The sequence below is a fragment of the Eurosta solidaginis genome, chromosome 4, assembly GCF_040869045.1.
Source record: "Eurosta solidaginis isolate ZX-2024a chromosome 4, ASM4086904v1, whole genome shotgun sequence".
In the NCBI taxonomy this organism is placed as follows: domain Eukaryota; kingdom Metazoa; phylum Arthropoda; class Insecta; order Diptera; family Tephritidae; genus Eurosta; species Eurosta solidaginis.
The window spans coordinates 245232898-245258246 of record NC_090322.1 but is presented as its reverse complement, the minus strand read 5'-3'; the positions used below and the strand labels follow the sequence as shown (position 1 = coordinate 245258246).

Sequence of the window (25349 nt, the reverse complement as noted above, 5' to 3'; positions counted from 1 at the left end):
TCTTCGATGTCTACGAAAGCGCAGAGTACTGTTTGCCACCTGGCCGTGAGAGTTGTCCTTTCAGTGCACTTACTTTACCTTTCGCGGTACCAGTTAAAATGAATTAGGAACAATGGTCGAGTTATAATGCACTTTTCATATACATATGTATGTAGCTGCGTTTAACATAATCTTATGCATTACAGTAACATCGCCACAATCTCGGAAGATGTTGCGTTTGTAGATATAAAAGCACTTCAGACTAAGCAAATGAATTTTATTTTGCCATACCTATTCACATAAAAGTTTTCGCGAAATAGGCTGTTTGTGGCTCCCCGTACAAACACATGCAATCTTTTTATCTGTAGCGCACGATCTGCATCGAACGAGTTATGTGTTCGGGCTTTAGTTTTCAACTTGTCAAATAAAATATCGATAGCTCTGAAGATGAAGATATCGCCAATGAGACACCGCTAGTCATTACCTTACCGACTGCTACGCTCACTGCATTACCATTTGTATTACTGATAAAACCACTCCCAACAATTGCAACCATGCATTAAACAATAACAAATACTTGAATAAAAACAGCACTTACGATGACAGCACATAACATAATTGCAAAAAAGTTCTCTCTTTGTTTTGTTCGCTTGAAATTCTTCGGCTTCGGTGCTACAAACGAAACAGCCAACAGCGACGAACATCAATCGTAATTGTGAAACAGAGGAATTGAGAACTGAATGTATTCTGAGCGTTTAAAGTAGAATTAACTGTGCGCGCAAATTAACCGCGTCAGTCAGAATTTAACGGTACGCGACTATGGTTGTCGTATTTACATAGTGTACTTATGTATTAGCGGAAGTCGGAAGTTGTGGGGTGAAAAAGAATATACAAACAGAATGTAAGGAGGGGAAGTGAAAGAGCATTTAATTAACAACAGTAGTGTGTGAACAACTGTAAATTGGAGACCTTGTATGTATGTGTGAGACTGTTTTTTTGAACGCGTAGAGAAAGCATAGCAAGTGGTGATTATATGAATAAAAAATAAACAATTTGATTTATGTGTAAATTAATACGCAGAACAAATTATAATAGGGTGAAACAAAAAATATGAAAATAAAATTACTAAAATGATGGGTGTGGCTTTTTATTAAGAAAAAAAAAAAAAAAAAATATTATTTTCATATGTGATATAAAAAGAGCAATGAAAAACTAAAAAAGTGTGATAAAACAACAGTAGCCTCGAAGTTGGCAATAAAACAGCAACAAAAGCGGGCGAGTGACTCTTTGTTCAAAATTATTTTGCAATTTTTTGTTTTGTCAAAAAACGATAATCTGTCAGTCACTCAGTGTTGTTTCTTTTTTTTTTTGTTACTTGATTACTTCATTGTTGGCGCGGATTTTTTGATTATTAAAAGAATATTTCCGGGTTTAATGACATTCTGCTGAATCAAAAAGTAAACTTAAGATATACGGACATCAGATTTTGTGTTATTTTAATATACCTAAATATAATTGAATTATTTTTTATTGAGTCTAAAGTGATTTCTGTATTATAAAAAGGACTGCTTTTTGTTCGAATTGTATTTTTTTTAAATATTATATATGAGCCATATAATGTCACAAGGCATAGGGCGTTCTTACATTTTATTTTATTACACTCAGTAGTCGATATGAAGTTGAGACATTTTCCTTTGGAACAAATATTAGTACCTAGTAGTTTCTTATTGAACATCGTAGACTCGAAAAGGTAAAAGTCCAGAAGAGGGGTCGACTGGTAATACGCGGGAGAGGTGTCAAAGCACTCGTTTTGACCTCGACAACAATAATCTGAAGGCGAAAAAGAAAAATTTAATCTGTGTCCGGAGAAATTTGTAGTTAAAGTAAGTAATTTTTCTGTGGTTGTTGTAATGTTGTTGTACACAGGAAACATTTTTGTGTACAAAGGGACTTTGCACTGATTTATTTTTGATCCCACCCCATTGGTCGACCGACCAGGGTAATTTTTTATAAGCGTGGCCGAAAAATACAATGGATCCCACCCCCGGTTCCGGAGGGACCTAGGATCATTTTTCGAGTAATAAAACTATTTTGAACGAGTTAAAATTTGTATCTTCCGCCTTCGGATTAATAATATTGATGCCAAGACACGTCGTTTGACACCCTTCTCAATATTTTTGGACGCCTATTAATCGCCTCGAAATAACTTTGCAAGATTTAGGTATCTGCCGAAATTAATCGCGAAAGTTTACGAAGGAAAATTTTATGACGCTGAATCTCTAGCGGGTATCGGTCGCTTGAAGAGCTACGGAATGCCACCACTATGGTAACCCCGAACTGCCAAAGAAACATACTCAAAATCGGTTTACACATTTTGGAAATTTTTCAATGTTAGATAAGGACAATTTGTTCCCCTAACCCGTGCTTATGTACATATATAAAAACTAATTTTTCAAGATATAAACAAACAGTACGATAAAAAGTTACAAATAGAATAGTTAATAATAGAAACTTACAAAAAAATCACACAAAATATCATTTGGTCGTGCATTGAGCGTTGCGTTCAACGGAAACAAAGTGACAGTTGCAGTGACACGTGACGCAACGAAAAATCAATATTAATAAATAAAAAAAAAAAAAATAAATAATAATAAATATCAAATATAATATATATATTTTCGATTTTTATGCGTGCTAGGAACAAACAAAATAATTCAATAAAACAGGAAAAACAGCAGCAATTTGAAAAGCATAACAAATAAAAAGTGTAAAGCAAAAAGTTGCAAAAAATAAGCAAATTCTGTGTAATATAACAGGTGAGTAATATGAGCCAATAAAAATGTATTCTCAAAGAAAAAAGAAATAATAATAATAAATATTAAAACGACTCATTTTTATTTTTAATACTTGACTTGTTCTACTTGTTTTTACTTAATGTCGTTATGGGTGGTAGGCGTTGTGCCGTTGCAACTCTGCTAAATGCTTCCGCCTTTTTGGACAGCTATGTTAAAATTATTTAAATAAAACATACAATAAATATTTAAATTTTTGCACTTTTGCATTTCCTTCCGCAATTTTTTGATTCATAATTTAGGCTTGATTTGAGTATGAAGGGCACACATTACACAAAGTTAATTAAAGCAAATTTGATTTTTTTGTTTATTATCTCAACTAAATCTTATTAAGTATTTAAATTTATTTAGGTATATATGTAGGTATGTATATTTAATTTCATTTTTTAACGGCTTACTCAGTATGTTGTAAGCTTACAGCAATTTAGCGAAATATGCTTTTAAGTTCAAGTTAATACTTTCAAATCGATGCTAATTAGAGTCGTATTTTGTGACTCAAGATTTAAGGGGGCATACTTGAAGAGCAACAAAATTGAGGCCTACCTATTTTAATTCCTTTAAATTAGTTTAATTTGAGGTTTTTTTTAATTAAAATCGTGGTAATTTTTTTACGCAACGACATATGTAAGTATGTAGCGCGAAACAGAGAAAAGTATATTCTCTAATTTGAATAGTTGCTATTATTATGAGCTGGAAAATTGTTTTTACCCCACTTTCGCTTTACAGTATGGAACTTTGCAAACAAATTCAGAAGTGGAATCTTCAACTCTAATATTTCGGACGCCTCACCGAGCTGTTCAAACATGGAATCTACTTCGTGTAAAATATGGTCGGACGAACTCAGTCCTCCAGAATTAAATTTCTTTTCAATCCCAGACATTGTAATTCTAATATCGACGACAAGACTCACTATAAGAGAATGAGCACACACTACCTTATTTTCGGCTTTAAAAGAAAATTTCGCTCTTGCCAACGAGTGGATTTGGAAAAAAATTTAAAATTAAAGTCCTCTCTCGGCAAATAAAATTCTCGCACTATAAGTTTCTTATTATACCTTCCTGATGTATGGCTCGGAATCATAGTGTCGAGAAGGGATGGATTGGAGTATTCGAGAGAAAAGTTCTCCGTAGTATTTATGGTTCTGTCCGGAACTCCGACGGTTTTTAGAAGGGAGTTTAATTAAGATATTTGTGAGCTTTGCGGGGATGTGAACATAGAGGAACAAGCAAGATTCTGATGGCCTGTAGGTGGGTTAGTTGCTGTGAAGAGGACGATTATTCATATATGTATATTCCAGATTGGATTCAGGTTGAAAGGCTAAAATATTGATTATTTTTGTAATGCTTTTAACTTCTACGGAATTGGAATTCAATCTCGCGAAATGTTATTTTCGTGATATACTCAAAATTTTTTTCTGCAATTTTTGATCTTTTCAATCATTTTGTAAAAAAACGGAATGTGCTTTTTGTGATATACACTCAAATTTTTTTCTGCAATTATTGATCTTTTCAATCTTTTTGTAAAAAGCGGAATTCGATTTTTAATGTATAACCATACAAATCATCGCTATTCAAAGTATATCATACTGTTAGATTAATTCACAAAGGCCTCTAACCAACAAATTAAAATTTTACAGGAGAAGCAAAAAAATAAAAACATTTTATTCTCACATTCATTCCAAGCAGATAGACATTTTTAAAGTGGCATACCTCCATAGTAATTTATTCAAACATTTTAAAATTTTTACTTGAGCAGCCCTTTAATATATCGTACCAAAATCTGTGTAAAACGATGTTTCGAAAACTGTTTTTTAGACATAGTGTAAGTAAAACGAGATAATCTTCATTTTCGTACTTAACTCCTAATCATTAATTATATAATTACATGTCCCATATAAATTGTTTCCCTTCGCTAATCGGTAGTTATGAACAAATTAGGGCCTTTGTGATTTAAACTTACGATATATAGTAGCTTTTCCTTTTGGTATCGTTCCATTTCTAGCGCGTGTCACGCCAAAGATATCGTTTTCTGTTTTTTCAAGGACGATTTGTGCTCGATTTAACTTCGTTTTACTGCGAATTCAATAACTGTGCTTAATTTAGAATCTCATTTAAGTTTTGAGATGAATAAAATTTTACATCCTCTAAAATTGCGGGTTCGAATCGAGCTCAAGGCCTAACAATAATTTTTTATCATTATTATTGTTATGATAAATTTTTTCTTAATTGAAAAAATTTTTAAATTAGAATAGAAGAAAGAAAAAATTTAGACAACTGCCAAAGCTCGTTGTATAGATCCATTTCGGGAACTGCTAAATTCCATCATCGGCAACGTTTAGGCGCCGCTGCTATAACCATTCAGCCATCACAGCGGTTTTTTGTTTGTCTTCATTAATCCTACTTCTATTCTGGTTCGTGCCAATTGATATTTACAACACTGCGACATCTGTTGCAGAATGGCTGTGAAAATTGGACTTGTTTGTTGGCAACGCTGCCATAGTGTCATATTTTATTGACACTTTTTCCCCGTGCTCTGGGATGTATTAACAATTTTTGTTGTTATATCGGCCTACTGATTTTAAGATCGCGGGTTCGAATCGAGCTCAAGGCCTAACAATAATTTTTTATCATTATTATTGTTATGATAAATTTTTTCTTAATTGAAAAAATTTTTAAATTAGAATAGAAGAAAGAAAAAATTTAGACAACTGCCAAAGCTCGTTGTATAGATCCATTTCGGGAACTGCTAAATTCCTTCATCGGCAACGTTTAGGCGCCGCTGCTATAACCATTCAGCCATCACAGCGGTTTTTTGTTTGTCTTCATTAATCCTACTTCTATTCTGGTTCGTGCCAATTGATATTCACAACACTGCGACATCTGTTGCAGAATGGCTGTGAAAATTGGACTTGTTTGTTGGCAACGCTGCCATAGTGTCATATTTTATTGACACTTTTTCCCCGTGCTCTGGGATGTATTAACAATTTTTGTTGTTATATCGGCCTACTGATTTTAAGATCGCGGGTTCGAATCGAGCTCAAGGCCTAACAATAATTTTTTATCATTATTATTGTTATGATAAATTTTTTCTTAATTGAAAAAATTTTTAAATTAGAATAGAAGAAAGAAAAAATTTAGACAACTGCCAGAACCAGAATAGAAGTAGGATTAATGAAGACAAACAAAAAACCGCTGTGATGGCTGAATGGTTATAGCAGCGGCGCCTAAACGTTGCCGATGAAGGAATTTAGCAGTTCCCGAAATGGATCTATACAACGAGCTTTGGCAGTTGTCTAAATTTTTTCTTTCTTCTATTCTAATTTAAAAATGTTTTCAATTAAGAAAAAATTTATCATAACAATAATAATGATAAAAAATTATTGTTAGGCCTTGAGCTCGATTCGAACCCGCGATCTTAAAATCAGTAGGCCGATATAACAACAAAAATTGTTAATACATCCCAGAGCACGGGGAAAAAGTGTCAATAAAATATGACACTATGGCAGCGTTGCCAACAAACAAGTCCAATTTTCACAGCCATTCTGCAACAGATGTCGCAGTGTTGTGAATATCAATTGGCACGAACCAGAATAGAAGTAGGATTAATGAAGACAAACAAAAAACCGCTGTGATGGCTGAATGGTTATAGCAGCGGCGCCTAAACGTTGCCGATGAAGGAATTTAGCAGTTCCCGAAATGGATCTATACAACGAGCTTTGGCAGTTGTCTAAATTTTTTCTTTCTTCTATTCTAATTTAAAAATTTTTTCAATTAAGAAAAAATTTATCATAACAATAATAATGATAAAAAATTATTGTTAGGCCTTGAGCTCGATTCGAACCCGCGATCTTAAAATCAGTAGGCCGATATAACAACAAAAATCCTCTAAAATTATTAGAAAATTTGTTTTACCCATATTTGTATGTAATACTCCTATATTGCTACAAAAGGCTAGGTACATTCCCAAACATAAGAGTGCCGCTATATCGCTGTTTACATGTTTTTGTTTTTGTATTCAATAATCGAATGTACCTAAATTTAAATTTTTTCTTGTCACACTTATGATGCTACAATCATAAACATTTTATAGGTTGTCTTGTATTGATTTCGAATTCAAAACATATTGCGAGCATTTTCTATTAGCAATATAGGAGTATTACATACATATGTATATGGTTTTACCAAAGGAAAATAACATTATTTTATATACTTTACACTTTCCGCAGATACATATGGTACCCCTTTTAGACTTCCGATTAGGCAAATTTAAAAAAAAAACTTACATCCCTAAAATATATTTATGCAATTATCGGCTTTTCAGACCATGTCATGACCATTATACTTTTTTAATATCAAAACTGTTTAAAATTGTGCAACCTGACAAAAGAAAATTATCCTTTATATGGATAAAATAGGGATATGTGCATATGTAATCACCATTTCAATAGTTACTCACCCTTCTAACCTTCTCAGTTAACAAATACTACTGCCAACATATTCCACTTCTGAATTTGAAACAACTATTTATAACTAATGTTTATTTTCGGGTTTTAAGCTGTGCTTTTTGTTACATGTATATACATATTCACTTAAACTTTATATGGACTGCTAAGTGCATAAACTTTATCTACACTTTCAAATTGCGCATAAAATTAGTACTAAAAAGTGTGTCTCCACTTTGGTATGCGTTATGCACTATTTCCAAAAGGTTTGTTACTATCTCTCTATACACTACCACTGTGTGTAATTCTCCATGAGCGGTATTTTAATTGCAAATGTAGATGTATATACAAGTGAAAAAAACACGGCCTTAGATGCACGTGCATTGGGGTTTGGTTTTTTGCTCCCCTTCGTTTCGCTCTCGTTACTCAGTATATTGATTGCTACTGCTGATAATGTAAAATGTTACTATTTGTGTCTGTATGTTGCTGCGATTTGTTTATATCTCCATTTTCCTCATAAATTGTTTGTTTTCATAACCGCATTCATGTATTGTCGCCCTGCTGCTGTATTTCGGTGTTAGAGTGGCTTTGCTTGCTCAGCACATGCCTAGGAGCATATGAAATATGGACTTACACTTCTACATATGATTATATGTATTTGCTTTGTTGCTGTTATTATTTTTATAACTGTTGCGCAGCAAAACAATTCATTGCTGATGTTGCTATTGTGCACTAAAATTCGGCATTCTAGCGCCGCATATGCACTCGTTGTCGCCGTAATAAAAGAACTTTTTTTTGTATTTAATCTAAAAAACGCGCTCTCACATTGTACGTAATCTAAGCACCCAGCTGGAATTTGACCATCGGGATTTAACATATAAAAGTGTAGTTTGAAATCACATGCAAATTTTGGTTAGGTTGAACTGTTCCGTATGGACCTCACATAGACTGAATGTGTTCACAGTTTCATCAGAAGCTTGTTCGACCAAGCTAGAAAACCCCACTTGCTTTTGATGTGAAATTTGAGCGGCTATAGTTTAGGTAGTTTTCATAAAGTACCTATGCTGTTTTGGTCATGGCTACCACTTCCGTCTGAATGACACTACATTGATATAGCAGCTTGTACGACCCGTCTAATGCAGGATAAGCACAGTATACCGCAAAGCCTTCTCTTCCATCAGTCCTTCGAAATGCATTCGTATTATTCGCCATTTCAGCACAATCTCACATATATTACAGCTCTAAGATCCTCATCGAAAATCCCCTTCATAAGATGCAGCTGTAATTCTATGGCCGCACGGCCTGTACTAAAGCAGTCCCGACGCATCAAATGTAACTGCATAGGTTACCATCTGTTCTGGGTCCAAACTGCGATCCAACTTGTCAAGGTGTGATGTACTTAAAAGGAATGGAAGACCATTCATGGGAGTCTGGTTCAAAACGTTGAATGCTCAATGTCTCTAAAGACACGTTAGGCGTACTCCTTGTATGTTGAGGCCTTCTGTATGTTTAAAACTGCCCCATGCATACCGGTATGCACATCTATTAGCTCTTGGGGGGTTTTGAACGACATGTTACGAATTCACTATTTTGTACCTCTCAATTTTATGATCGTTGCACCTAGTATTTCTACCAGTCGGAGAATATTTCAGATGGATCCTGTGATTTAAACTTGAAAAAACCGTTAACAGACTACTTAATTTTGGTTTGTCACTAACTTTCTCACTATTTCCTCCATGGCCAGAATGTAAAGACTATTTATCGGCCCTTCCAGATCATCTCCAGAAGAAAAAACTCCATCAAGAAGCATCATAAGTGACGCTTTGCCACCGCATCTTTTACAGTTTCTACTATAATTGTGTGCTTTACCAAATACATACCATTTTCCCCAGTGGGCATTTATGCATGTCGGCATCTGCACGCGTCAGCTCTTCTCTGTTGATGGCAGTCGAGCGCACATACATTCAAGCATACGTATTCTCGTACATGTGCTTGTTGACTAATTCAAGTTCAATGCCCAAAAAAAAACGTGTTCAGTGACGGCAACAGAACTAGCAGCAACAGCCTTAATAAAGAACACAAAAAATACGCTCTCTTTTAGTTGCTTAGTTGGCCATTCTTTTTACAGTGGTTGTGGGTGTTTGTTGTTTTATTTCACCTCTCATTCTTCTGATACAAATTTTGTATTTGTTACATTTCAATCAGCTGTTTGCGTGGCCTGCATACCGGCTTGCACTTGTTCATATCGGCTTTATTGTTGGATTTGTGGGCTTAAAAATAATTTAAATTTGCTTGAATATAAAATTCGCAAAAAAAAAAAAAGAAACAGCAAAGGTAAGCTCGTGCTACTAATAATTGAACTTTTAGCAAAAAAAAAGTAGCAAGCCCCGTTTTTCATTTATTTTATTTCTGAATAAATCTATTTCTTTCATTTTTGAGGTTACAGATGGAAAATTTCTTGTATTCTAAAAAACCGCACCGATAGAATATTATACTCAGCTGAGCAGAGCTCACAGAGTATATTAATTTTGTCCGCATAACGGTAATCCGTAACGACATAAACTAATCGAGATAGATATAGACTTGTATATATCAAAATGATCTGGGCAAAAAAAGAAATTCATTTAGCCATGTCCGTACGTCCGTCCGTCCGTCCATAAACACGATAACTTGAGCAAATTTTGAGGTATCTTGATGAAATTTGGTATGTAAGTTCCTGGGCACTCATCTCAGATCGCCATTTAAAATGAACGAAATCGGATTATAACCACGCCCACTTTTTAGATATCGAAAATTTTGAAAAACGGAAAAAGTGGGATAATTCATTACTCAAGACGGATAAAGCGATGAAACTTGGTAGATGGGTTTACCTTATGACTCACAATAGAAAATTAGTAAAATTTTGGCCAATGGGCGTGACACCGCCCACTTTTAAAATAAGGTAATTCAAAAGTTTTGCAAGCTGTAATTTGGCAGTCGTTGAAGATATAATAAAATTTGGCAGGAACGTTACTCCTATTACTATATATGTATGTGTGCTAAATAAAAATTAGCAAAATCGAATGACGAACACGCCCACTTATAGTATATAAGTAAATTATGTCAACATTCACCTCCAGTAATGATATGGTGTAACGAAATACAAAAATAAAAGAAAATTTCAAAATGGGCGTGGCACAGCCCTTTTTCATTTAATTCGTCTAGAATACTTTTAATGCCATAAGTCGAACAAAAATTTACCAATCCATGTGAAATTTGGTAGGGGCATAGATTCTATGATTTCTGTGAAAATGGGCGAAATCGGTTGAAGCCACGCCTAGTTTTTATGCACAGTCGACCGTCTGTCCTTCCGCTCGGCCGTAAATACGATAACTTGAGCAAAAATCGATATATCTTTACTAAACTTAGTTCACGTACTTATCTGACTTTATCTTGGTATTAAAAATGGGAGAAATCCGACTATGACCACGCCCAATTTTCGATATCGAAAATTTCGAAAAATGAAAAAAATGCCATAATTCTATACCAAATACGAAAAAAGGGATGAAACATGGTGATTGGATTGGTTTTTCGACGCAAAATATAACTTTGGAAAAAACTTTGTAAAATGGGTGTGACACCTACCATATACATAAGTAGAAGAAAATGAGAAAGTTCTGCAGGGCGAATTCGAAAGCCCTTGGAATCATGGCAGGAGTACTGTTTGTGGTATTACATATATAAATAAATTAGTGGTACCCGACAGATGATGTTCTCGGTCACCCTGGTCCACATTTTGGTCGATATCTCGAAAACGCCTTCACATATGCAATTAAGGGCCATTCCCTTTTAAAATACTCATTACCACCTTTCATTTGATACCCATATCGTACAAACACATTCTAGAGTCACCCCTGGCCCACCTTTATGGCGATATCCCGTCCATGGCGTGTATGGCGATATGGCATCCACCTATAGAACTATGGCCCACTCCCTTTTAAAATACTCAATACGGCAATTGTATCAGCTTTTAGATTGACAAATCGGTCATTGTGGCGAATAATCACTAGAAATAATTAAGTTAGTGAGAAACCTACATCTAAACTGGGGTTTTATGAGAATAAATTGTAAACAAAAAGTGGAGGAAGTATCTGTGGAGACTGCAATTAGACTGAGTGATGTCGAAGATCATGCGAAATATTTACTACACTCAACTTACAAAGGTAGTTCCGTTATTCAAGGCACTGTCGTCTGGCGTCAAATGCTTATAAATGAGGTGTCCTCTGTCAAAGCAGATGTAAAAATTGTGTTATGTGGAGGAAACGATTGAAATACTACAGCTTTCAGATATAGAGGGAACAAGCAAAGTAGGTTTTAGAAAGCTATTTAGTATTTCACTAGAGCACGAAGTTATGACCATATGTACCGGTTTTTGATGGGGTTTTTCAATTTGGTCGTCAAATAATCTTCTAGAACAGCATGTACAAATACCGTCTGTTTAACTTCCTTTCGAGCCTACTAAAAAATTTTTAATTTGATTGTAAAATTTTCATGTCTATCTGTTCGACACAGTTTTTTCAAAAAACTGTTATCGCCAACGTTTTTAGCTGACATTTTTGGGTCGGACAGGGTATACTTATGAAAATTTTTTTAGTAGGTCATGAAAAAAAACCTCAAAAATCAAAGTCGGAAAAAAGTCAAAAAAATAAATTTCGGAGGCTCGAAAATAATTTTTTTGGGAATGCGTAGTGGAACTTTTTTTCCTGAGCCCAAATCCTATCGAAAAATCGATGGCGCGATATCGGTTAACTTTCGTCCATACAAATCGACCCACCTTAATATACACGTAAACATAAATGTTTGAAACATTTGAGTACATTTATAAACAAATAGCAAAAAATATAGTTCCTTATTATTGGAGCGAAATAAAAACTCAACGAATAACTGTTATTTTACGAGCGGTATAAAAAAACTCAAAGAAAAACTGGTATTTTCCTGAAAAAATAGAAAACTCAGAAACTAACAATTTTTCTCCGACCAAAACAACTTATACATTTTACTATGAATAAATAACAGTCAGGTATAAATATTAAATCTGGAGTGTACCGTCTAATGCTTTTATAATAATTTATCTAGTTTAATTAACCCTTTTTTGTTTAGTTAACAAACAGTAAAAAATGCATATATGTATATTTATACACTAGGGTGGGTCTATTTATTAACAGATATCGCGCTATCGATTTTTCGATAGGATTTGGGTTCAGGAAAAAAAGTTCCGCTACGCATACCCAAAAAAATAATTTTCGAGCCTGTGAAATTTCATTTTTTTTTTTTACTTTTTCGACTTTGATTTTTAAGGTTTTTTTCATGACCTACTAAAAAAAATTTCATGTATGTATATCCGGTTCGACCCAAAAATGTCCGCTAAAAACGTCGATAAAAGTTTTTTGAAAAATTCTTATACATATGAACATTTTTTTAGCAGGTCATGAAAAAAACGTCAAAAATCATAGTCGAAAAAAAGTAACAAAAAAAAAAAAAATTAAATTTCACAGGCTCGAAAATTATTTTTTTGGGTATGCGTAGTGGAACTTTTTTCCTGAGCCCAAATCCTATCGCAAAATCGATGGCGCGATATCGGTTAACTTTCATCTATACAAATCGACCCACCCTATTATACATACCTACAAACATATTTATGTACAATGGATTAATATATCTACAAGTACTTTTTCCTTCGCAATCTATTTCCCGGCGGTGCAGGGTGTAAAGCAGCATATAATTAAAAAAAAATTTACTATTTATGTACATTTTTTGAAAAAAAAAAAAACAATTGCAGCAAATACAGCAAAAGTCGTTTTCTACTCGTGTTTTTTAACTATTTTGCGTTTCTACAACTTTTTGCGAGTACAAAGTCGACGAACAAAAATCTCAAGGGGATTTCACTTGAAGTTTTTTATTCTTTCAATTGCTTTGTTCTTGGTTTTTCTACAATAGTGTTTTTGTTTTGTTTTATAACTATGTAGGTACATATACATATAGTGCACACTACTGTATATACATACATACATACATATACATATCTACATTTTATTAACTTTTTCGCATTAATTTAAAAATTGTTTTTTCTTTCCTTTTTTATATCTGTCAGCTTTTTAATACCAAATTGCGGTGATTTTTATACACATCTAGTTTTTTTTCTCAATTTCGTCAGTGGGCAACAATGGTGGTTTTTGTATGGATAAACATTGTAGATATAAAAAATATTATACAAAATGCAAGTATTTCTTATTATACACCAATACATGACTTAATAAGGACGCAGCTATATAATATACTGTACATATCCGCACTTTTCTGTACACTAGAGCATGTCATAAAAGAAATTGTATATGTAAAGATTTTGCAAATAGAAAAATATTTGTTTTGAATACCCTGTATTCCGTCTTTTAACTATAACTTCTTTATTTGAACTTTGATTGCAATTAGTCCATATAACGTTGCAAAGTTATTCACCCAAAGCACACTTCGTTAGCACAAGTCATTAAGCTACCTGGCCAACATCAGTTTTTATTCCAATTTTTTAAAACCGAGACCCGTTTCTTAATCCGCTACTATCTTGGAAGCGGCCCAAACAATTTGGGTGAAAAGTAAGAGCATATCACGAAAAAAAAGTTCAAATTGCTTACCCTTGAATTGCAAAATTTAGTTGCGGGGCCATTTCAAAAAGGAGAACGTTTTTTTTTTTATTTAGAACACCCTGTGAAAACCTGTGCAAAACTCTTCACTATTTGTCCTTTGATTTTAACGCATAATATATTGTTGTAAAGGAGTTCAATCAGAGCACCTGTAGTCCGCAGAAGTAATTAATCTATCGACCCAACTTCAGTTCTTATTTGCCTTTTTCTAAAACCGACATTCGTTTCGTATCCACTATTATCTCGGTCCAACCGATTTAGATGCAATTTGGCTGGATAAATGGATAATGGAGAATATCACACAAAAAAGTTCAAAATGTTCAGTCCTGAATTGAAAAATTTACTTGCGGGAATTTCAAATATGAGAAAGTTTTTATTTTGAACACCCTGTGAAGACAGCGAAGTTCTTTTTTCCCCTATAACTTCTCTATTTGATCTTTAATTTTAATACGTTATATATTGTTGTAAAGGAATTCAATCAGAACACCCGCAGTCAGTAGAAATAGTTAATCTATCTGACAAACTTCAGTTTTTATCACCAATGATGAAAAGAACGCTTGTCATCAACCAATTGCTTAGGCCCTTTGACGGCGTACGCAGATAACGTTTCAGTTTTTACAAGTGGCAGATGTCTATCAATAATAAGCTTTCTGATGGATTACGCACTACAGGATGTACATACATGCCTGGGCATCTGGAGCTGGGTTAACCGCCAACGCGAAAAAAACCTATCTAGAATTATTTACTAGGAAATATAAGGTCCCAAATTGAACTAAGCCTAAGATTGGAGGGGTAACCCTACAGGAAAAGACCAGCACAAAATATCTAGCATTTATACTAGATAGTAAGTTGTCGTGGAAACTTCATGTGGAAGAGAGAGCGAAGCAAGCATCCGCGGCACTGTATGCATCCAAGAAGGTGTTAGGGTACACTTTGCGCCTATCGCCAAAACTCTTTCATTAAAATGGCAGAACATACTATACGCTGTATTCCGATGGTACAGGCTGCCAAATCATTATAGAGTCTTTCAGGCAGAAATTGCAGCCGTAAAAAAGCAATAACATCAATATATATATTAGGCGGCGTTAAATACATAAATCTCACACAGTACTTCATTCATCAAGAAGTGTCCTGGAAAGCAAAGAAGCATCTAAACTGGATTCTCGGTCATAAATGATAACGATGATTTGCAATGTAGGCTGTAGCACTCGTCCCAATCCGTTTGGGAGACATTAAAATGAGACAGGAGTTGTATATGATACATCATGCATGAAGGCGTAGAGAGAGGCACGGTGCTGCAAAATTTCTAATATCATGTGCAAACCCTAAAGTTAGACTCACAAAGTTATTCATACCTCTATAAGCATACTAACTGGACACTGCCCTTTGGCTTTACATGCCTATTAGTTAGGCCTCGTCAGTAGATGTAGGAAGTGCGAGCTGCAAGAACAAACAATTGAGCCTGTTCTGTGTTCGTGTGAAGCGCTCGTGATGTGAAGGCTCCAGCTACTAGAGGCGGCAGAGTTGCTAGATCTCGAGACAACAATTTAGCTATGCCCTAGAAAACTTCTAGTGTTTGCCAAGAAGTTATTATATAATTTAAATCCTGGCACCTGATTGGGGCTCTTCCGTTTGGTCGCCAAAGAAATTCTGCTAACACTATGGACACAGTCAGTCTATGTGAGGTCTTTATTGACCGGCCAGTTCAACCTAACCTAATATATTTTTCGCAAACTATTTTGCGCTGGTAATTAGTTAAATAATAGTAAACCCACAGCTACTTCCATCTAGTTTGATAAAATAGGATAAATATAATAAGAGCCACCAGTCTGCTACGAGTAGCGAGTAACTCGCTGGAAAGAAAAAAATTCATGCCGGATGTTTTCTAAGAGGGGCATTTTTGAATTGTCTCGCATTTATCCATGCGGTGTAGGCACCTTGTGCAACTGTGATTTTTGGAAAGAGAATTAATTAATTAATTAAATACAGTCAGAAAAATAAACGCAAATACCCCACTAAAATGTATAGAAGACATTTTATGCACAACTCGCCCAAAAAAAAACAAAACAGCGACTAGCTCTTAGAAAACATCGAGCATATGGTTGCGAGTAATCATAATTTATTTATAAAATATTGAATATTAATTTATAATAACGAAATTCGATTTCCTACTGGGTAGTTTGTTTGTGTTACTAATACTTCACCAATGATAAAAAAAAATTTTAATTGAAGTTAATTCAAGGTGACGCAAATTTTTGTTTGCCATACTTTCATTTTTATCTACATTTATACATATATATTTTTTATTATTATAATTTATGTATCTTTTTTATAAAAATTTGATTTCCTGCTAATAATGGAAATTTCCAAATTTTTATTTATTAACGCAAAATTTAATAAAACTACCGATTAATAAGATTAAAAATTAGGAAAGCTTCAGTTATCGCAAAAATTTATTGAATGAATTGCATATGTAAATATATTGTTTTGTTAAGAATTTTTGTTCGAAATTTTCCACTTGTCTTTATTTTAGTTTAAATATCAGTAAAAGGGAAAAACACGGAATTTTTATGCATATTTCGAAGAAATTTAGATTAGATTAAATTTAAAATTTAATTATTAGAAGGAACGGCACATGCGAAAAATTTTGTGCGCTAAAAATAACTTACTGTGAGGTTAGGCTGAGCTGGCCGGTGCGTAGGGACCCCGAACTTACTTCAAATGCTAGGTTTCAAATAAATTTGGTAGTCAAGAATTTTGCCCAGCAAGTAGTACTCGCCAGACCATCGTGCACAAATTGTTTGACCAAATGGCTGATACAGCGGACCGAAATTGCTCTGAAAGTTCTGTACAGCGACCTCTGAAATGCTGATATATCAGCTGTGCTATGACGGCTGTCTGGGAATTTCTAATTCTAATCTAATTCTAATTCGGAGCAACTTAATCTACGAGGTGCTACGCCCTTAAGCAATTTATGAGGCAGATGAGTATTGGTGGAGAGAGATGATTTCGCGAGGTATTGGGAACAAGAGGTGTTAGAGAAAGGGATAGGCATGGTGAGAGGGATAGGTATAGTTGGAGGAGGGTTAGACACAGAGCAAAAGAAAGGAAAGGGGAAGAGGAAGAAAATTCTAGAGGAGTGGGAAGGAAGGGAAGGGAAGTCGAACAGTGAGAAGAAGAGTAAGAGGAAGGGTATTGAAAAATAAATTAGGGAGAGTAATCAAAATGGAAGCGAGTGAGGTGAAGGAAAAAAAATTCTGGAAAAGGAGGAAGGTAGATGGCTGGAGTACGATGCTAAAAAGGCGGGAGAGGGAGCAAAAAGAAAAGAAAAAAACCGATGAAGGGGCTTACCAGCTTCCGAAATGGATCTATGCAATGAGCTATGGCAGTCATCAAAAGGCCGATAAAACTACAACAAAATTGAAAGACCGAAATCTGGACGAATATCAAGAGAAGTGAGTAGGTAAGTAAAATGGTGACAGAGCAGAATAGTAGTATTAAATTAAGGGAGCAGTTAAAAAAATGCATAAACAGAAAAATATAGCGGGGGGAAAATATGAAAGAGGACCGAAAGATAGCGGAGAAGAACGAAACAGTAGATTAGCAAAAGTTATAAACAAATGGAAAAGGCAGTTGAAGAAAAATTGGGTGGACATAAATTATGAATTCGAAGGTCTTGAAATCGAATTAATATTGTTAGCTCTTCTCTAATGTAATTAATTTATAATAATAAGTTTGCTTCTGTTCTCTTTAATATTAGTCTTGGCTGATGATATTTCTTCTGTAGCTGAGCAGTCTCAGACCACGACGCTTGACAAACCGCTGCCCATCAAAGACTCGGCAAAAACAAAAAAAAAGTTATTATTTATATATATTAAATCTATCGCGTGAACAGGATTAGCCTGGTTTCATTGGGCCACTTGAGGACAGCGCGCTGCTACAACGTCCATTAAGAAAAAGTGTGAACATATTTTTTATATGCTAGAGCATCAGAAATCAGGGTTCGAGAGACCCCTAACTTTTACTTTGTCAGATTAAAATTGATTATGCCACAACACCGTGCACTTAAAAAAATTCGGAGAGTTCCGAACAAAAAGTTCGATTTTCTTCTTCGAGATTGGTTTGCGCAGATTCAGTTACAAAATTTATGAAAGTTTTTTCTTAAAATATCGAAAATAGAAAAAGATATAATTCAGTTAGCTATATTTCGCTGTTGTATATTAGCCAGCAGGGCCGGATTAACAGGTAGGCAGAATAGGCAGTTGCCTGGGGCGGTCGATTTTAGGGGGCCCCCGAAAAATGAAAAAGACTTCTAAAATTTTCTTACAAACATACAATTCTAGAGAGTGAAAGAAAAATATAATCAGAACTGAAAATAAATTTTACTCAAATAAATAAAACTCAATTGACCGCATTCAAAAGGCGACGACCGACAAACTAGACAAGGTTCCTAAAAAGGACATTTACGACTCATTTGACAAATTGTATGAGCGTGCAAAGAAGTGTATCGAAGTGAAAGGAGAGTATATTGAATAATAAAAAAGGTTTATAACTTTTCTTCAGTTGGAAGGTCATACTGGTGAAAGTCTAGCGAATCAAACTTTAAAGTTTCTTACTGAAGACTGTGGTTTAGATATTGAAAATTGTAGAGGACAATAATATGACAACTCATTAAACATGTCCGGGAAGTATAAAGGTGTACAAGCAAGAATATTGAGTTTAAATGAGAATGCGATCTATGTTCCCTGTTCCGCGCATTGCCTTAATTTGGTTGTAGAGCATGCTGTGAAGTGTTGTTTTTATGCAGTAGATTTTTTCGCCATTATGCGGACATTAAAAAATAAAGTAAACAATTAGAAAACTTTGAAGACATTGTCAACTACACGCTGGGAATCACATTCGAATGCGACGAATGCAGTTTACGATTCATTTGATATCATATTAGAGGCTCTAGAAATCATTGCTGATGAAAAAGCAGATTTGCAAAAGTGTGGTTTTTTGTGCGGATTATACGGAAGAGAGTTTAGTTTCATTCCGGGAAAGTTCAATGATTTCGAGGAAAAAACAAAACAATTATTACGTGGTTTTGGTTATACAGAAATCACAGAATGTACTCGTCGTAGAAAAAACCAACCTAATGACGGAAATGCTCCAGAAGTCCAGAAGTAGAATTTTCGCCTCGCGATGATTTTAGGACAAAAGGTTTCCTCGAAATAATCGACAATGTTCACAGTGAAATCAAACGACGTCCGGAAGTGAGAGATTTGCATTTCTCATCAACTTTTCTCTAAGTGATGGAGACCTCCACAAAGCTATATATAACTTAGTTCGTTTTTATTCTAGAGATTTGGAAGCATTTTTCATTTAAATCAAACAATTCCAAAGTTACGTGAACTCCAGATACACTGATGCACTAAAAACTTATAGTCATTTGTATAAGATTCTAATGGAAGATAAATTAGCCGATGTATTTCCCAGCACAGAAATAGCTCTTCAGATTTTTTTAACATTAATAATCACAAATTGTTCTGCCGAACGATCCTTATCGCAATTAAAAAGAATCAACGCTGCTGAAAGAGCTACAATGCGACAAGAGCGACTCGAGCTGTTAGGTATACTTTGCACTGAGTCAGATTTATTGAACAAAATCGATATTGATGATATAATTGATGAATTTGCCGAAACCAAAAGTAGAAAACGACATGTTTAAAATGTAGATAGCAATTTTAATGATATTATTACATTGTGACAATAAAATTTTTATGAAAGATATAAGTTTGTATTTTTAACCGAAAAAAGAAAGGAACGCACGTGCAAAAAGAGCCCCCAAATTGATGGTTGCCTAGGGCCCCGTTGAGGGTTAATCGGGCCCTGTTAGCAAGAGTTATTTTTCACAAACTTGCGTCAAAACAATTTTTGTTTATCAAGACAAAAAACATTAGTTATTGTTTTTATTAAAAAAAAACAAATTTGAATTAAAAACGAAAGCAATAAAAAAAAATATTTATTCAAACTGAAGCTTTAAAAATAACAAATATTTATTTCACCCATACAACGTAATGAAAATTGCACAAACAACTGAAAAAAGCAGGAAAATATGTCGAAATAATTGAGTATACAAAAAAATTTCCAGTTGTTTTTATGAATCACATATTTTGTGCTATATTCAACCCCACTCAACACCACCAACACCCTTTATACACGGCAAGTTACTTCTGACAGCCTACTACTTGTTTTACCCTACTCATTGCCATATTGCTTTTTCATAGTAAATTTTTTCAGAAATTCAATTTCGCAACCAATCCAAAGCAAGTCAAATAAATAGTAGGGCGGCGTAATTGTCGTTCAGTTATTGGGTTCTAGAGGACGGGAGGTAGTGTGTAGCGATCAGAGGAAGCTGCTTTTGTTGAGCCTATCTGTCCTCTTGCTTGTTTGTGTGCTTTTAAATTTTATTTATTTCATATTAATTCGGTTTGTTAACTCGCCAAAGTGCGAGGGGGGCTTGACTTTTTCTTTTGACAGAGATAGAAAATAAAACATAAAAACATAAAATACGAAGTAAAATTGTAGCACAAATATTAATAATAAAAAAAAGAAATGAATTTCGACAAATTGTATAGAGTGAAGGAATTATGCTTTTTTTTTTATAAAAAATAGTTAAAACAGTTTGTGCAGACATTTTGCTGAAATCTTTAATTTGCTTTAAGACTGTTTCTAAAATGGAAGCGATTTTACATGACTTCATTATGCATTTGTCGAAAATGTGTCGTTTTATTTATGGTAAAACTATTAAGGGGGATGATAAACAGTCCATTTCTGCTTGGCGAGGTGATGTTTAATGTCCCTTTTAGGCCCTCTCGGTATTTCCAACCGCTATATTTAAATACATGTAGATCGAATTTTCAAATGCATGAACCTCTTCGTTGTCTGTGTCAAGATTTCAATAATCACTGTAATAATATTGATACTTGCAACACACTTTACAGTATAACAAATATATACTCACTGCCTTGAACTCATAACTGTTTCAAAATCACATGTTAAACTAAATCTGTTACCTGCTCCAGTTACTTTGGGCGGGTGGCTTGGAATCACGTCCTTTCCAACCTCCCACACATCACAGCCCTACTCATTGTGTGTTAAATATACATCAGCTGCTCGAAATCACGTCCATTCCGACAGCACTAATAATCAATAGTTACTTTGGGCGGGTGGCTTGGAATCACGTCCTTTCCAACCTCCCACACATCACAGCCCTACTCATTGTGTGTTAAATATACATCAGCTGCTGGAAATCACGTCCATTCCGAGAGCACTAATAATCAATATTTACTTTGGGCGGGTGGCTTGGAATCACGTCCTTTCCAACCTCCCACACGTCACAGCCCTAATCATTGTGTGTTAAATATACATCAGCTGCTGGAAATCACGTCCATTCCAACAGCACTAATAATCAATAATTACTTTGGGCGGGTGGCTTGGAATCACGTCCTTTCCAACCTCCCACACATCGCAGCCCTGCTATTGTGTGTTAAATATACATCAGCTGCTCGAAATCACGTCCATTCCGACAGCACTGATAATCAATTCCGTTGCTCGGCATCACAGTCCATCCCGACAACTGATTCAATAATATATGTATATACATATTTTATAATATAATTTTGCTCACTATGTATGCTTGTTAATTTTACACTGTAATCCGCATTTATATTCATATAAATAAATAAGTAAATAAATAAATAAATAAATTAATGCCCCTATTACCGTTTACAACTCAACTCTGGTTGGGTTGAAATTTCGCAATTTGGTATTACAGATTACAACTCAACCTGTCAAAAAAAAAAAAAATGTCGGTTGAGTTGTCTAGTCTTAACAACTCTTTGTGGCATTACCGTTTACAACCTTGTGTTGGTGTAGTTGTCAAAGACGTCAAAATCTTACAACTGATTACTAGCAGTTGTCTCATACAATTTTGCAGTTGTTTTGAAAAAATGTTACGTTTTAGAAGACGGTTCACCACCTAATTTTTAACAAAAATTTTCAAAGTTGGTATCAGAAGACACGTTTCGACCTCCGTTTTTAGAATCCGAAAGCATAAATTAAAAATTGCATTTCTGTCATATCATTTCGGTTCAAATTTTCATGTGGTTGTTGTATTTTGCCAAATTTTTTGTACACACAAATGCAGAAAGGTATTGGACCCACCCAGGGTTATTTTTACAAATCGCGGCCAAAAGCCGCCAACGCAGAAAGGTGTTCTGTGCAAAAAAAAACTATGGATCGGGCCTCATAAATCGGATCCTCGGGCCATTTTGTGGGTTTTTGTAAATATTTTTCGACAGAAATAAAATTTTTAATTTCCGCTTTCGAATCCTAAAAACGAAGCGCGTCTTTTGATGCCACCTTTGATAAGAGTTAGATGGTGCACGGACTCATAAAACGTTACCAAAAAAAAAAAAAAAAAAAAATTAAAGATGGTAGTTTAACCTTTTTTAATCAAACAATAATCAACAATTTTGTACACATTTATAGAAAAAACAACGTCTAAACGATAGATTACATTGAATAATTTTTTGACTTTATGCAGCGACATTCCAAAGTTGGACGAAGCTGTTCGGATGCAGCCAAAATAGCTGAAATTATGCGAATATGAGTCCCATTGATACTAATCACTACTCCTGGGAATCCTGTTTTAGAGTAAAATACAATTTTTGCTGATTGGGCTTTAATCCACTTCGCACATATATGATCCTCAATAATATTTAAAACCAGCCCAACACCAAAATCATTTCCGCAGCATTTTTGATAGTTGCCATCAGCAAGCCTTCCCTCGAAAGCGTTTGCGGAAATGGTCCTTAATTTTGTTTAGTAATGAGCAAATGCTTCCTTTCAAATCTGCAAAAATAACTTCATTAGAAGCTCATCATTTGTCACTTAAACATTTTCTTACTTGGCGCTTGGTAGTTTCAAGGGATTGGAATGATCACGCGAATGTTTTCCGTATTCGCGACATGTCAATCGCCAACATTTTCGCCATTATAAAATAGATTTCATATCATATAATATCTTGTAATAAAAAAATCACTTTTGCAAATGCTTAAATTTCTGCCACAAATTGATCAGCTGTTCATTTATCTGTCAAATCATCACTTTCCTAGCTTGGCAACACCAATTCAACTTCAACTGAAATAAGTTGTAATTCGTAATACACAGGAGTTGAGTTGTCTGAAAGTTGATTTATTTTAATTACAACCCAACTAAGTTGAGTTGTATACCGTAATAGGGGCATAAAAATAAAAAAAATAAAAAATAAAAAAATAGTAAACTAGTCTAACTAAGAAAATAAAACAGATATGTGTCCCGATGTAGCCTCGATTTAATCCTCAAAACCATATCGAAGCCATTTAGAAAGCAAATACCAAATAGTTCGAAAAATCCCGAAAATATCAACAGATGTTCCCGAAATAATGTCGAAATTACTCTAAATAATCGCCGATATAATTTCGAATTGTGCGAAGATAGTTCTGAAATCATTCCGAAAATAATCATGAAAATATTCACTATATGATTCCAAAAGCAGTCCCGGATTAATTCCTAAAACTATCATGAAAGCCAGTCGAAGTGATTTTATAGTCACGCCCGTACACTTGGAGCCGTTTTCACCATCTCTAGCTAAGCTATAATTTATCTAGACTATAGCAATCCTTCAAATAATTTTATTCGACACTTTCGTTTTCACCAACACAGAGCGGCCAACTCCGAATTAAATCGATCTTAGAAATTTTCAACATCGCGCTTCTCCACGCCTTTCTTGTCTCTTTTTGATTTCTCCCAAACGGATTGGGACATATTCCGTCGACACATTGGAGTGCTGCCCTCTCCTTTGCCAACGCATCGGCCTTTTCATTACCTTCTATCCCCTTATGGCCGAGAACCCAGTATAGATGTATGGTTCGGCCGGAGACAAGTCTCTCTAATGCTTCTTTGATTCCAGAACACTTCCTGATGACTTTCTGTGTGGGATTATTACCTTGATCATCGCCTGACTATTAGTATACATATATATTGACGCCATTGCAGCTTAAGCACGCTTTCTCCAGAAGTTCTGTTGCTTTCTACACGGCTCCAATTTCCTCCTAGAAGACACTACAGTGATCTGCCAGCCTGTAGGATCTACTTATTTCAGGCTCGACACAGTAAGCAGCAAACCAGACCCCTTCCGTTAATTTGGAACAGTCGGTATACACGTGCATACTGTGTTCGGCCATTTTCGCACCCTTGTGCCAACCCTCCGGCTCTATTGTGGCCCCAAGATATCCTTCGAAGCTCAAGTACCATAGGGCCTGCACTCAAGAAGCCTCAAGCCTTCTTGCAGTTGCTAACGCTATATTTTTGGCCATTAGGCCTGCAGGCGGGATGTGTGACTGTCCACAAAAATAGAACCCGATAGTAAAGTATGCGCTTGACAATTGCCGTAAATACCCAATGACAGAGTTTGGGCGATAGGCCCCACGTTCATCCTAGTATCCTCTTGCATTCGTACATTGCCATGGAACGAAGTCTTTGTGGCTTGACTTAAAAGAAAGACTTTTTTAGTGTATTTGTAATTGTATATTCAGTCCAAAGTAATACTCCTTGGCAAGCGGTAATCTTCGCTTCATTTCTTAGCTGACATAGTTTCCGCTAGTTCCCAGATAGACGATCTATTTCACAGCCTCGAAATTTATATTCGCCAATCAGTCACACAAAGAAACAGCGGTGACTAAGAAGTCACAGCGGCACAGATCACGCTGTTCCTCGAAAATCGCGGAATCCTGCCAACTCTACATACGGTTACTCAAAAATTAAGTACACATTTGGTTTATGCTGAAAAAAACTCAAATACAGTGGCTCACAGCTGAATTGATAATTTTCATCTAAAACTAGCTTTACCAGGCGCACGCTGTAACGCCCGAGATCGAATCGATGTTGCGTTATTTTTCCTGTTTTGTTTGTTGATAATTTAATTTATTGTTCTGTAAATTGAATTGAATTTTGTACGCATATTTGGTGAAATTTTCTGTTAAAACATTTTGTTCTTGTATCTTATTGTATCTTATTTTATATTATTGTATTGCTTTTACCGCTGCTGATTGTTGCTTTGATTACATTCCGAAGAAGCATGACTGGTGAGCCAATTTTCAAAGTTGATATATGCGCAGGAATTCCTTTTGGTTCTAAGGATTATAGAAATTCATTTGGATAATTCACAATTTTATCTTCATCTGTAACTGTGTCGATCGATTTATATTTCGTCACTTCACGAGGAAATTGATTTTGAAAGCGATCATTGATTTTGTTAACATGATCATTTTTGGGAGCTAAGATTGTTCTTTCGCATAGCCAAAAAACAAAAAC

General features: G+C 34.9%; 1 protein-coding gene across 8 annotated transcripts in view; it reads left to right on the top strand.

Moving 5' to 3' along the window:
* The first annotated feature begins 649 nt into the window (after positions 1-649).
* The window catches only part of LOC137251201 (longitudinals lacking protein, isoforms H/M/V), a 131417-nt gene continuing 106717 nt past the window's right edge, over positions 650-25349 (top strand). The window contains exons 1-2 of one of the 8 annotated variants that reach the window (XM_067785384.1): positions 650-788; positions 2678-2795. The gene's annotated coding sequence lies outside the window, so the exon portion shown is untranslated. The other 7 variants (XM_067785387.1, XM_067785379.1, XM_067785383.1 and 4 more) reach the window with 7 other exon arrangements.